Raw genomic sequence first — 13290 nt, forward strand, 5'->3', positions numbered from 1 at the left:
TAGTCATGCCTCATAGAGTTCCGAGACAAAGGGTAGATGGCAGGCCTGAGTGAGGATCCTGAGGTCTCGGGGTTACTGGCTTGATGGGGCCTGTCTTTGTGAAAGCCTTGGCTTTTCTGTGGGTAGTGCTCAACTTTACTTGAAGATCCCAGGTGCCAAACCATTTAGTGCCTTGGCTGTCTATCCCACTGCCTTGTAAGATGGATTCTTCTCCAAGCCTTTACTTATGTAGCTGTTTCCTCTTCTACATGGTGTTGGGACCAAGCCTTCAGCATCTCTAAGTAGGCTGCTCCTAGCTTGGAAACAGCTTGAGGGCTTCCCTTGTAGACCGGTCACCACACCTTTGTGGTTTGACTTAGGGCACTGGGAAGGGCAGTGACCAGCTTTCCCAGTTCTGTGACATACTTGCTGGGGGAATGGAGAGAGGGAGGCTCTACCCCAGCATTCAGTCAACTGAGTATCTGAACTTGAATTTTCTACATGAGAAATCCTGACCTTTCTTCACTAGTATCCTAACCACTGGATTTCAGATTCCACTGAAGCATCAGAATTATGAAACTAGAAACTGCACATTCATCTTTAGATATTCTTAACTGTTCAAGGAGGGAACACAGATGGGTGGGAGTCATGTTGATCATCTGTGCACAGGAGTCTCTTGGCTTCAAATCCACCCAATGGTGCTTGCTAATCACTCCCTGCCCAGGCATTGCCCATGGACCAGCCTGAGGATAAAAGCGTCTGGGTGGTCCTGAGAGGCCTCTCCTCACACTTCACTTAGTGGACCTTATGATCCGAGCAGCCTGAGGTCAGTATGAGTGTTTAAGGATGCACGTGTTGAATAGATAGGCATAGGATCTCGACAGAATGCCAGAGGGTAGCAGGGTTTCCAAGTCTGGAAAGGTCTCTACTTCTACTTTGGTCAGAATTAACGAATCGGCCCCTGTAATCAAAATCTGGTCTTTGCTTCTGAGTGATCGTATGGACATTGGCGTCCTGTCTCTCTTGGACTTGGGGGTGGATATTTGTCTCCTTGCCCAGGAGGGTTGGCAGTCTCTCTAGACCGCTAGGTCAGACTGGAGACCTGTGTGTGCTTCTCTGGTTAGAGGCGGGAGAGGCTAGAGCTCAGTTGGCTGTCCTAGTGCAGTGGTCCTTGATTAGCAAGCTTGACTTGATAATGGTCAGGGTTATGAACAAGTCTCTTGTTTTCCATGCTCTAAGTTACCCACATGCCTGTCAATGATTCCAGTGACAAGGAACTGGGCTAGTGTTGGTGAAAACTAACAGATTGGGTGGCACAAAGTAAGCATTCGGCTGCTAACAGAAAGATTGGCAGTTTGAGTCCATCCAGAGGCCTCTCACAAAGAAAGGTCCGGTGAGCTCAGCCACTGAAAAACCTAGGAGCCAGTTCTTTCATACCTGGAGTCACTGATTGACGGCAACTGTTCGAGTTTGTTTGAAAACATAGATAGGTTTTGAGTTACAGAACGGTGCTTCTGGGAAATAATGAGTTCTCTGTCCTCAGGGTGGAGTGGGGAGACATTCTTGCCCTCCGATAAAATGGGAGGTAGCAGTTTGGGATGAATGGAGAGAGCTCAGCGTTCCCTTTAATCTTGCTGCTCTGGGCCTTCTACTTTCCTTGGTTCCAGGTGACTGGTATTAAAGACCAACTTTTTTGTTGCTCTTAGAGGCAGTTGGTGCCTTGCCAATCCTGCCTCAGGAACAGGGTGAATACATTTCCCCCCCTTTTAAGATGCTTGCTCTATACCCCATCCCTTTTTTTTCCTACTGCTCTTGCATTTAATGTTAGCTTAAAATTGACCACCTCTATGTACTTTCCTGTAAATAAAAACTGAACAGAAAAGATCCAACTCTTCTGCCACTTTGCCTTCTTTGTCATGCTTGTTCAGGAGCAGACTGGAGGGTGCTTGACTGAGTGGAGTGGCTAGGGAAAGGTGGTGTGCCCTGCATTTGCGAAGTAGATAACGTTTAGATAACCCGCTGCTGTTAATTAAGCATCATGGTCCTGAGGTGCAGGTAGGGGGTACCCAGATCTCAGCTGGGCTCAAGTACTGAGAAGATTACAATTTCTCCTTATTAAATTGAAAGCCTAGGGCATGATTTCTGGGAACTAGGTCACTTCCCATTCGGGATTTGTAAAGGCATGACTTGTGCTTTGTATGTGTGTAGCATCCTAGATCCCAGAAGAGATCCTGGGAGTGCAAACGCTTAATGCGCTTGACTGATCCCTAGGGAGGCCTGGCAGTCTGTTTTCCAGAAAGAAAATCAGCCATTAAAAATCCTCTGGGGTTCCCTTGAGTCAGACTCAAGTAGACAGCAATGGTTAGATTAGCTGCCTCTGCTGATAACAAGAGTTACTATCATGTGGCAGATGACATGCCTGGTGTTGCACAGTGGAGCTGGACAAACATGGCACTGCCTTCCTGTCATGGTTCCCTCTCTGCTGCCACCTAGCCCACATGGGCCACCTCTGGTCTCTTCCCTCCCTTTGTTGTAATAAGGACAGTGGTGCAGGCCAGTGAGCTTCTTTGAACCTTCCTAGCTACTGTTCCGCTGGGCTCCATCATTCATTGCATTGGTTACACAGAACTCAGCACCCTCACAGAGGGTTTACAAGGGAGTTAACAGGTTACATTTCAGGACCAGAAATGTTCTGGATACAATTCTCTGGTCAGGACAGTTTATAAATTATAAAAAAAACTTTCTATTGTGAATTGAGGGAAGGTTTACAGACACGCTCATCAGCTCTACATTCAGTAAACCATACATACACCTGGTTTCATCTCAATGATTACAATCCCCTCCGTGCAACAACATTCATCCTACTTCCTCCCTGTGGCGCCCCATTTACATCTTATATTTCGCAAAGGCAAAATGTTTGATGTACACTTAATAAAACCAAAAAAAGTATATTCATTAAAATGTTCCAAGGGCACATTTAGCCAGCCAGTCTCCTACCTGCAGGCACACATCCACGTCTTTCTTCTGTCAACGCTTTTCTAGGTAGGGATCTGATGCTCTCTGCGCATGTTCTTTCTTGATGGTCCTGGGATCATCTGTTCTTGATTGAGAGATTACCTACTCCCTCCTTTTAGTTACACATCCACAATTACAGTTGTGACGATCACAATCCTGTTACCAGTTATTCACAATTTAGTTGAAATCCTGTCATCTACTGCCCCTATCCCCTTTCACCAGAAAGAGGGAAACTAGTGGGGATTCTACTCCCCCTCCCCCCTCCCCCCACCGTGTTCTGCAACAACACAAGTTGAGCTAGGACTAAACCCTAGTGTGGTGCTGTGAGTTAATGTGCTCGACAGCAAACTGGGTTTGAACCACAAAGTCAGCGGTTCAGGCTCACTAGCTGCTCCTCAGAAATCCTATGCAGGGTGTTGAGACCTATGCCACGTCACTTAACATTTAGCCTGGATTCTACCTTACCGTCCCTCACCCCCACCCCCCATTCTTCAACTAAGCACAATTTGAGATAGGACTAAACCCAAGTGTATTTAAAAAAATTTTTTTTATTGCTGTAAAACCATGTAACATTTGTCAACTAAATGTTTTTCAGGTGTATATTATAATAATTACATCAATCAAGTTCAACCACTACCCATAATTATGGCCAAATATCCCATCTTCATAAAGAAACACAAATCAGAAATTCTCACTTTTCTGCTCTTTCGTCCCCAGTAACCACTTTAGTCTTTACACATTTGCCTTTTGCTGTTTCATATAAATGAGGTCATGCAATATTTATCCTTTTTGTGTGACTTATTTCACTGAACGATAGGTTTTCATGGTTTATCCATTCATTTTGCTTGGATTAACCATCAACACTCAAAAACAGCAGTTTTATTAGAGATTGATTTATGTATTTGGGGAGCATAGATATTTATTATGGTTGTTTTTTAAAATCAAACAACATATTGCATCAGGCAAATCTACTGCATAAGGCCTCTTTAAAGAGTTGAAGAACAAAGATTTCAGCTTGAAGACTAAGGTGCGCCTGACCCAAGCCATGGTATTTTTAGTAACACCATACGCATGTGAAAGTTAGACAATGAAAAAACAAGATCATGGAATTGATACATTTGAGTTATGGTGTTGGAGGGAAATATTAAAAGTACCATGAACTGCCAAAAGAACAAACCAATCTGTGTTGAAAGAAGTACAGCCAGAGTGCTCCCTGGAAGCCAGGATGGCCAGACTTCATTTCTCATATTTCAGACATATTATCAGGCGGGACCAGTCCCTGGAGAAGGCTATGTTTGGTAAAGTAGAGGGCTGGAGAAAGAGGGTTGACCCTCAATGAGATGCACCTGCACATGGGGCAACAGCAATGGGCTCAAGCGATTGTGAGGTTGACACAGGACCAGGCAGTGTTTCGTTCTGTTGTACATAAGGTCCCTGTGAGTCAGTACTAACTTGATGGCACCTAACAACAACAACTACATAGCAGTAAGAAAGAGCAATCTTGGAGACATCATCAACTGTAATTATCTTGTGAGAATCCTGAGCTTTTCAGCTTAAAATGCCTTCATGACATGCATCATTGACCAGAGGTCATGCTGGCCATCCCTAGACTAGGACATAATCAAAACTCCACAAACCTGCACTGCGCCTCCTGCCCTTTTCTCTCTAACACATCCTAGGCACCACTGGATTTAGTCCAAATTCTCAGTTTTATAAATAAAACGGATTTTATTTCATGAAAATGAGTTAGTGTAAGGCACAATTTCCTATTTTCCCATCCCTTACTCCCATTCGGTAATTAGGAGCCCTGGTAGTGTAGTGAGTTATGGGTTGGGCTGCTAATTGCTTGGTTAGTAGTTCAAATCCCTCAGCCGCTCTGCGTGAGAAAAATGAGAACATTCTGCTCCTGTAAAGACAGTGCTGTTTCTGAAATTTCCACCTTTCATTGTAATAGTCAATAAGGGCTTTTCAAGCCTTTAACACACTTTTACATTGCTTCCTTTTCATTCTTAAATATTCCTGCAAGGCTTGTAGGGAATGTGATTATACTCCATATTTACCAATCAGAAAGCCTTATTTAACCCCAAAACTGAGCTGTACAATAAGCACTGAACTGCTAAGTGCAAGATCAGCGGTTCAAACCCACCATCTGCTCTGTGAAAGAAGACACTTTCTGCTCCAGTAAAGATTTACAGTCTCTGAAAACCTGTAAATGGTTAATAGTTGAAATCAACCAAGACAGTGGGCTTGGCTTTTTGGTTTTAATTCCAAAGCATTAGTTAGGAAGTTTGAGTTATTTGATGTAAGTCTGCCATCTAGTGGTAGAATTAAGGTCTCAACAGGAGGCTTACCTTGGGCTTGTTTGCGATTCCTTACTGTCTTGAGTCTTTAAGTGGAATTTGTAGGTGAGTTCAGACAGGTGCATATGTTTCTTATTTAGCCTTACTTCAGGTCAATGAAAGGTCAAAGCCTTCTCAGTGATTTCAAAGCTACATGTGCAGCAAGTGAAGGTGATTGTGATGAATTTGTTGCAAGTGGGGTTGGTTCAGTTTCTTCAAAACAGCGCAATTTTACATAACACTAAAGGGCAGGTAGAAATTGTCTCTAAATCAGACACTTGTAATCTGGAAATGTAATGTCAAATTTTGACTACTAAGGCTTTTAATGGAATCCTGTATGGTGCTGTAGGATAAGCATTGGACTGCTAGCCACAAGGTTAGCAGTTCAAACCCACCAGCCGCTCCTTGGAAAATCTATACAGGGTTGCTATGAGTTGGAACCAACTTGATGTCTCTTAACAATAACAAATGACTTCTAATAGTTGTCAGAATGAACCTAGAAGTCTAATGGAAAATCTCTGTTAAAAGTCTTCAGATGGGAGCTGACCTCTTGATTTCTCAACAGCGGACTAGTAATTCCCACAGCAGTGCTCTCAGCTGGAGACAAATGTAATTGGCCACTTTGTTTCACTATGATCACTGGGAAGTGTGTTAAAAACATGCCTGATCCATTCCCTGCTATATGGGTTCCAGAGATCTAGAGAGGAAATCTTTTTAAAACAAACTGTACAGGTAACTCAGATGTATAGGCAGGTTAGAAACTGGGCTCCTAGTGTAATTAATCATGTACTTTATTAAAACTTAGGACTGGATATTTCAACTCCCCCAGTAATGTCCTGTGTGCTACTTTGAGCTCTCCCCTGCTTTGAGGCTGTTGTTTTGAGGCACTGTTCTCTGGTGTCAGACCCCAGGAATGCCCAGAGGCCTGAGAATGCACCCTGGGAAAGGGTGTATTGGGCCAGAAGGTGGTGATACCCAGGGAGTGGCTATAACTTATCAGGGACCCTCTCCTTCCAGACAGGGGGAGGGGGAGCTTCCCAAGGAAACCAGAGAATGCTAAGTCATTGCTATGTGCACCACCATATCAGAATGATGTCACACTGTTATATAACCTGTGGGTCATATTTGGCAAGATGCCTTCTCTATTCTGTAGTAGTACTTAAGGAATTTCCCCCATGTGAGGGGGAGGGAGAAGAGAGAGACACAAGAGAGAATGGGCAGACACAGGAGGGAGAATGGGGCATACAGAGATGAAGGGAAGAGAGCCCTGGAGAGCACTGAGAGCTAGAGAGGGCAGAGAGGCAAGAGACTACCTGAGACCCACTTCCCCTGTGCTGACCTCTTTTGCTGAATCAAGGAATGAACCATCTACCCACGGCACCTCGAGTGTTCATTTGGCTGCCTGATCCAGTGACCCTGTTGAGGTGGGGTGCTGAGAAACCCTAACCTCGTACTCTCTCTAATACAGGGTGGACGTCTATCTGCCTTCTAGTCCAGTGGATTTCAAGCATGTTTTCATCATAGAGCTCTTTGTGAACCGTTCCTGGAGCCTCAATGTAGAAAACACTGTGGTGTTTAAAGCTGGCTGGAGTTGGGGGCGTTAGAGATGGACTCATCCCATCCTCTCCTTGAGATTTGTCAGGATATTCTTTGAAATCATTTATGTTCAAGCCCCTCATTTCACTGATAAGGAAACTGGGGCTTAGAGACAAATCATCTTGGTCGAGGTTTTACTCCAGGGGGATAGATTAAAGCTAAAAATAAGTTTCTCCCTGAATGACTTCCTGGATACAGACAAAGCCTGGACCAGCAAAAATGGGGATGGGATGGGTCTCTCTGGGTTGATTTTTTTTCTGGCAGCTACTGGGAAAAGGACCTGGGTAATGACACTTGGTTGGTGAAATGAAGGAGCACGCAGAGAGAGAATGGAACACTTTGTTAAAATCTATTGTCCTAGATAACAGATGTGTATCAACCACTTCATTTTTACAAATATTCTTGCTTTGTAAAAAAATATGGCAAGACATAACAGAGTCCATGTCATTAAACTTCTTTTGGTTACTATGGACTTTGAGAAATAAGGTTAGAAAAATGAGAGTATTAATACTTAAGCATAGAATAGGACTGACTTGTTTTTTTCTAACATTGCTACCATAGTGGTTATATGTTGGGCTGCTAACTGAAAGATCAGCAGTATGAAGCTATCAGCCGCTCCAAGGGAGAAAGATGAGGCTTTCTATTCCCATAAAGATTTGCTGCCTCAGAAACCTCTACAAGGTCACTATGAGTCAAAACTGACTTGACGGCTCACTACCACCACAACCACCACAGATACATTTCTGCTTTTCAGTGCTTTTTATTTTGTCTTGCTACAACATATTATCATCAACCCGATTATGACTCATGTTGATGTTAAGCGCTGTCAAGTTGGTTCCGACCCATAACAACCCTGTATAGGGTTTCTGAGAAGCAGCTGGTGAGCTTGAGCCACCAACCTTACAGTTCAAATGGCTTTGCAGTCTAGTGCATTAGCCCACAGCGCCACTCCAGGACTCCTAGTGACCCTATAAATCTTTATAGGGGCAGCAAGACTCATTTTTCTTGCGCAGACCAGCTGGTGGAGTTGAACTGCTGACCTTGCTGTTAGCAGCCCAGTGCATAAATCACTATCCTACCAGGGCTCCTTAATTTTGCTTTTTGAAAGAGCAAAATAATAGGTAGCATTTTTAATGAAATCAATGCTAAGCATATAAAAATAACTTTAATTTAAAATATCAAACATGACAGGAAGATTTGAGTTTGTCTGGACAACTTGCGTTTAACTGGTTTTATTTTCTTTAAAAATAATGTACACCTGGAACTACACACAAAAATTACATCTGGTTAGTTGGTGTCATGTCACTACAACTGAGATCTGTAACAGAATCTACTTTCTACTCAGTGATTTCAGTGTGGGCTGGGTTAGCTAAAAGAGGGAGGCAGCCTGTTTGCATAATTAGCTCAGGAGTTAAAAAGACCTAAATGAAAAACTAGGAAGAGGGAGAGGTGGACCACTTCAGAAAGGTTAGCTATTGAAAACCTTATGCATAGTAGCAGAATATTGTCAGATATAATGCTGGAAGATGAACCCCTTCAGTTTGGAAGGCACTTAAAATATGACTGGAAAAGAGCTGCCTCCTCAAAGTAGAGTTGACCATAAGGATGTGAATAAAGGCAAGTTTTTGGGACCTTCATTTGCTGATGGGGCACAACTCAAAATGAGACACAGCTGCAAATATACATTAATAATTATAGCATGGAAACTATGAAGTATGAATGGAAGATATAAAAAATGAAATGGAACACAGAAAGATGGATAATGTAGGCATTGTTGTTATTGTTAAGTGCCAATGAGTTTGTTCCAACTATTAATGACCCTGTATAGGGTTTTCTGTGGAGCAGCTGGTGAGTTTGAACTGCTGATGTTGTGGTTCATAGTCCAGTGCAGATCTACAGTGCCATGTGAAATGAACAGGTATTGGCCATTTTGAATCAGACAATCATAGTTTACTAAGCCTGGAATGACAAATTGAAGAGGAATAGTATCTCATTCATCATCAAAAAGAGCATTTCAACATCTCGAAGTATAATATTGCCTGTGATAGGATAATATCCATATGCCTACAGGGAAGACCAAGGAGTTCTGGTAGCATACTGGGTTATGAGTTGGGCTGCTAATTGTAAGCTCAGCACTTCAAGTCTACCAGCCATTCTGTGGGAGAAAGATGAGGCTTTCGGCTTCTTAATGATTTATAGCTTCAGAAATCCTATACAGAATCGCTCTGAGTTAAAACTGACGCCATGGCACATAACCACAACCACCACCACCAGGAAGACCAGTTAATATCACTATTATTCAAATTTATGCATCAATCACTGAAGTCAGTGACGATGAAATTGAAGAACTCTACCAACTTCTTCAGTCTGAAATTGATCAAACATGCAATCTAGGTGCATTGATAATCATCGGTGACTAGAATATAAAAGCTGGGAGCAAAGAAGATTGGTAGTTGGAAAATATGGACCTGGTGAGAGAGATTATGCTGGAGATCAGATGATAAAAATTTGCAAGATCAACACCTCATTCATTGCAAATATCTTTTCTAAGTAACATAAATGGCAACTAGACACCTGGACCTCACCAGACGGAAAGTACAGAAATCAAATTGACTACATTTGTGGGAAAAGGCAGTATAGAAGCTCAATATCAGTCAAGGCCAGGGGCTGATAATGAAACAGACCATAAATTGCTTGCATACAATTCAGACTAGAGTGGAAGAAAATTTTGGTTCATGAGAACCTAAATATGATCTTGAACATATCCCATCTGACTTTAGAGACTATCTCAAGACCAAATTTGATGCATTAGACGCTAATGACCAAAGACCAGAAGCAAGGGGGCTGGTGGTACATTGGAGTAACTGTTGGGTTGTTAACTGCAATTTTGGCAATTTGAACCCACCAGACTTTCCATAGGAGAAAGATGAGGCTGTCTCCTTCTGTAAAGATTTAGCCTCAGAAACCCTGTGGGGCAGTTATATTCTATCTTGTCAGGTCACTCTGAACTGAACCGACTTGACAGCTCTGGGTTCATTTTTTTTTTTTTCTGTCTTGGTAGGTAGAGATGTAATGCTGATGCCTGGGTATATGTATTGTGAATGGTGATGGTGTTATGCGCTCTGTGTGTGCTGATCGGACTGTAGGGAGGTGGTGGGGGAAGGCTGAGTTCCTGGAAGGCCTTTTTCTCCATAGTTAAGGGCTACTAGATAAGACCAACTGACCCGAGGAAGAATTTCTAAGCCAGGTTTCGCAGTAACCTGCTAGAGCCCTCAGGGGGTTTTGCAAATCCAACACAGGATGTTTTGACGTAGATTTGATTAAAAGACTTTCACATTTTTTACCAAGAGTTATGCTCTACTGACATGCCCAATCTGTACCAGTGCTGTAACCCACTCTTGGCTATGAGCCTCCAGTGCCTGAGACCTTCCCATTTCTGGGCCTTACATCCCTCAATCCTGACCCCTATCCAGGGCTGAGGCTCTGAATGGAGTAAGGGAGTTGGCTCAGGGATGAAGGATATGTATTTATTTAGACATTTAAAATTCATCTTAGAATTTAATGGTATGGGTTTTAGGACCTCAGCATAGAGAATGTAAAAAATCAGATGTCATGTCTGGTTCCACAGCTGAAGGGTCTGCCTGGGACAGACAGTTGAGGGGCTTGGTATCATTAATGGCAGGCAGCCTGTTCTGTATCTGTCCCCCCCGCCCCCTCCAGGGCAGGCGTCCCTCAGTACCCAGGATGTTACAGTACCTGGGCTGATGAAAATCCTCATCTTTCTTGTTTAGAGTTTTAAATCTTTTAGTGCTATGGGCTCCTTCAGCAGTGTGCAGTCTAAAGACCCCTACTCAGAATAATGCTTTTACATTCATGAAATAACATCTGAAACATATAAAAAGAAACACAATATTTTGAAAGACAGTTATCAAAATGAAAAAACAAATCTATGATATAATACGATTAATTTTTTAACACACCAAGTCACAAGTTCCAGTAACAGAACTAATAACCATCACAGCATTGTGGTTGTGATGAGTGAACATAGTGATATTTTGAGATTATGCAATAGCCATGAGGTGTTATAAGGAGACTTTGTGGTGCAGTAAGTTATGCGTTGGGCTGTTAACTGTGAGGTCAGCAGTTCAAATCTACCAGTCACTCTGAAGAAGACAAGTGAGGCTTTCTGCTCTTGTAAAGATTAATAGCCTCAGAAACCCTATAACAGGGTCAGAATCGACTCAATGGCCCACAACCACCATTGCCATAAGGCGTTAAGAAAATAACTGATTTCTGTTGGTGACAACTGCTCCTTGGAAACTTTGTACAGGGTTGCTATGAGTTGGAACCAACTTGATGGCACTACAACAACAGTAGTTTAGGAATGGAGTCCTGGTGTAGCACTGTAGGATAAGCACTGGATAGCAAGGTCAGTTAGAACTGAAAACTGGCAGTTCAAACTCACCAGCTATTCCTTGGAAACCCTATACAGGGTCACTATGAGTTGGAATTGACTATACAGCAAGCACTTAATAACAAAAACAGCCCATGAACAATTCCCTTCTACCCTCCAGGAACCATCATAGAATATTTCATTTAGCAAGAAAATCTTTTCTTAACTTTTTACAATAGTGGTTTCATACCACATTTGTCCTTCTATGACTGACTAATTCAACTCAGCATATGTCCTCCAGGTTCATCCATGTTGTGAGGTGTTTTGCAGATTCATCGGTATTCTTCAATGTTGCGTAATATTCCACTGTGTGTATGGACCGTTTGTTTCACCATTCTTCTACTGATGGATAATTAGGCTGTCTCCACCTCTTTGTTATTGTGAATGGTGCAGCAATCAGCATGGGTGTGCAGGGATCTAGTCATGTCATAGGTCTTATTTCTTGATGATATATACCAAGCAGAGGAATTGCTGGGTTATATAGTATTTCTAGTTCCAACTTTTTGAGAAAGTGCCTTATTGTTTTCTACAGTGGTTGTACCATCTTACAGTCCCACCAGCAAATGTAGGAGGGTCTAGTCTCTCTACACATTTACCAGCATTTGTTGTTTTCTGTTTTTTTTTGCCCTTTGCTATTAATGTTGGAGTAAGATATCTCATTGTTGCTTTGATTTGCAGCTCTCTAATGGAGTCCTGGTTTGGTGCTGCAGGATAATGCGCTGGACTGCAAGGTCCTTGGTTCAAACCCACTAGCCTCTCCTCAGAAACCCTATACAAGGTCACTACAAAGAACCAACTCACTGGTACTTAATAACAACAACAATGGCTAATGATCATGAACATTTCTTCATATGTTTGTTGGCCACCTAAATGTCTGAACTGAATTGTCTGTTCCTGTCCCCTGCCCATTTCTTAATTGGATTTTTTTAATCTTTTGGTTGTGGTCAGCTTCTTAGAATTGGCCACTAGATGGCGGAAGTGAGCTATAACACAGTCAAGTTCTGTGTTAACCTTCAGCCCAACTGGAGGACAGACAGCTCATTTACTACAGTATTGAATACCTACCATGTGCCAGGTACTGTGTCAAGCCTTCTCTACCTTTAAGGACATCATAAATGACCAGTGGCCACTCATGTGTATACATAATTTTCACATAAGACAGATTGGAATGTGCATAGAAGATCCTGGTTTCTAGACCTATGGGGTCTCAAGATGAAGGAACTGTTGATGACGTCTTCCTGGGGAACTCAGAATGATGATCCTGTAAGAAGAAAACCTACAGATTCTGTATCACCCACCCCCTCAGTGAACTGAGCAATGCTTCATAAGGTGGTTTCGTGTGTCTTACTGTTCTCATCAATCTTTAGAGGCCTCCTACACCCACCCTTGGAGTCTTGGTATGGTGCTGTAGGATAAACACTGGACTGCTAACTGAAAGGGTTGGTAGTTCAAACTCATCAGTTGCTTCTTGGAAACCCTATACAGGGTCGCTATGAATTGGAACGGACTAATAGCACTGAATAACAAGAAAAACAACAGGCCCATCTTTGCAAGTGACTACCTATGTGATCCTAAATCAGTCATCCTCTAAGGCTGGATTTTTTATTTAGTGATGAGACACAACTTAGAGCTAAGAAAATAGTAGTGTCAGTAAAGTGCTGGTCTGAACACTGTGCTTAGTGATGACTCAGTGTGGCATCAGAGAAGGGGTGTCTCACATAAGCAGGAGCATCTCACCTCAGGCCCAGTTGAAAGTGGGGGAGGGGCCTCCTTTCCTGCCCCAGGCTGAGCCCTGGAGGAAAAAGAGATGGAAAGTAGAGTAGAGTCACATTGTATAGGTTGTTGTTGTTGTTGTTAGGTGCCATAGATTTGGTACTGACTCATAGCGACCTTATGCACAGCAGAATG

This window comes from Chrysochloris asiatica, unplaced genomic scaffold, assembly GCF_000296735.1.
Source record: "Chrysochloris asiatica unplaced genomic scaffold, ChrAsi1.0 scaffold00349, whole genome shotgun sequence".
Lineage (NCBI taxonomy): Eukaryota > Metazoa > Chordata > Mammalia > Afrosoricida > Chrysochloridae > Chrysochloris > Chrysochloris asiatica.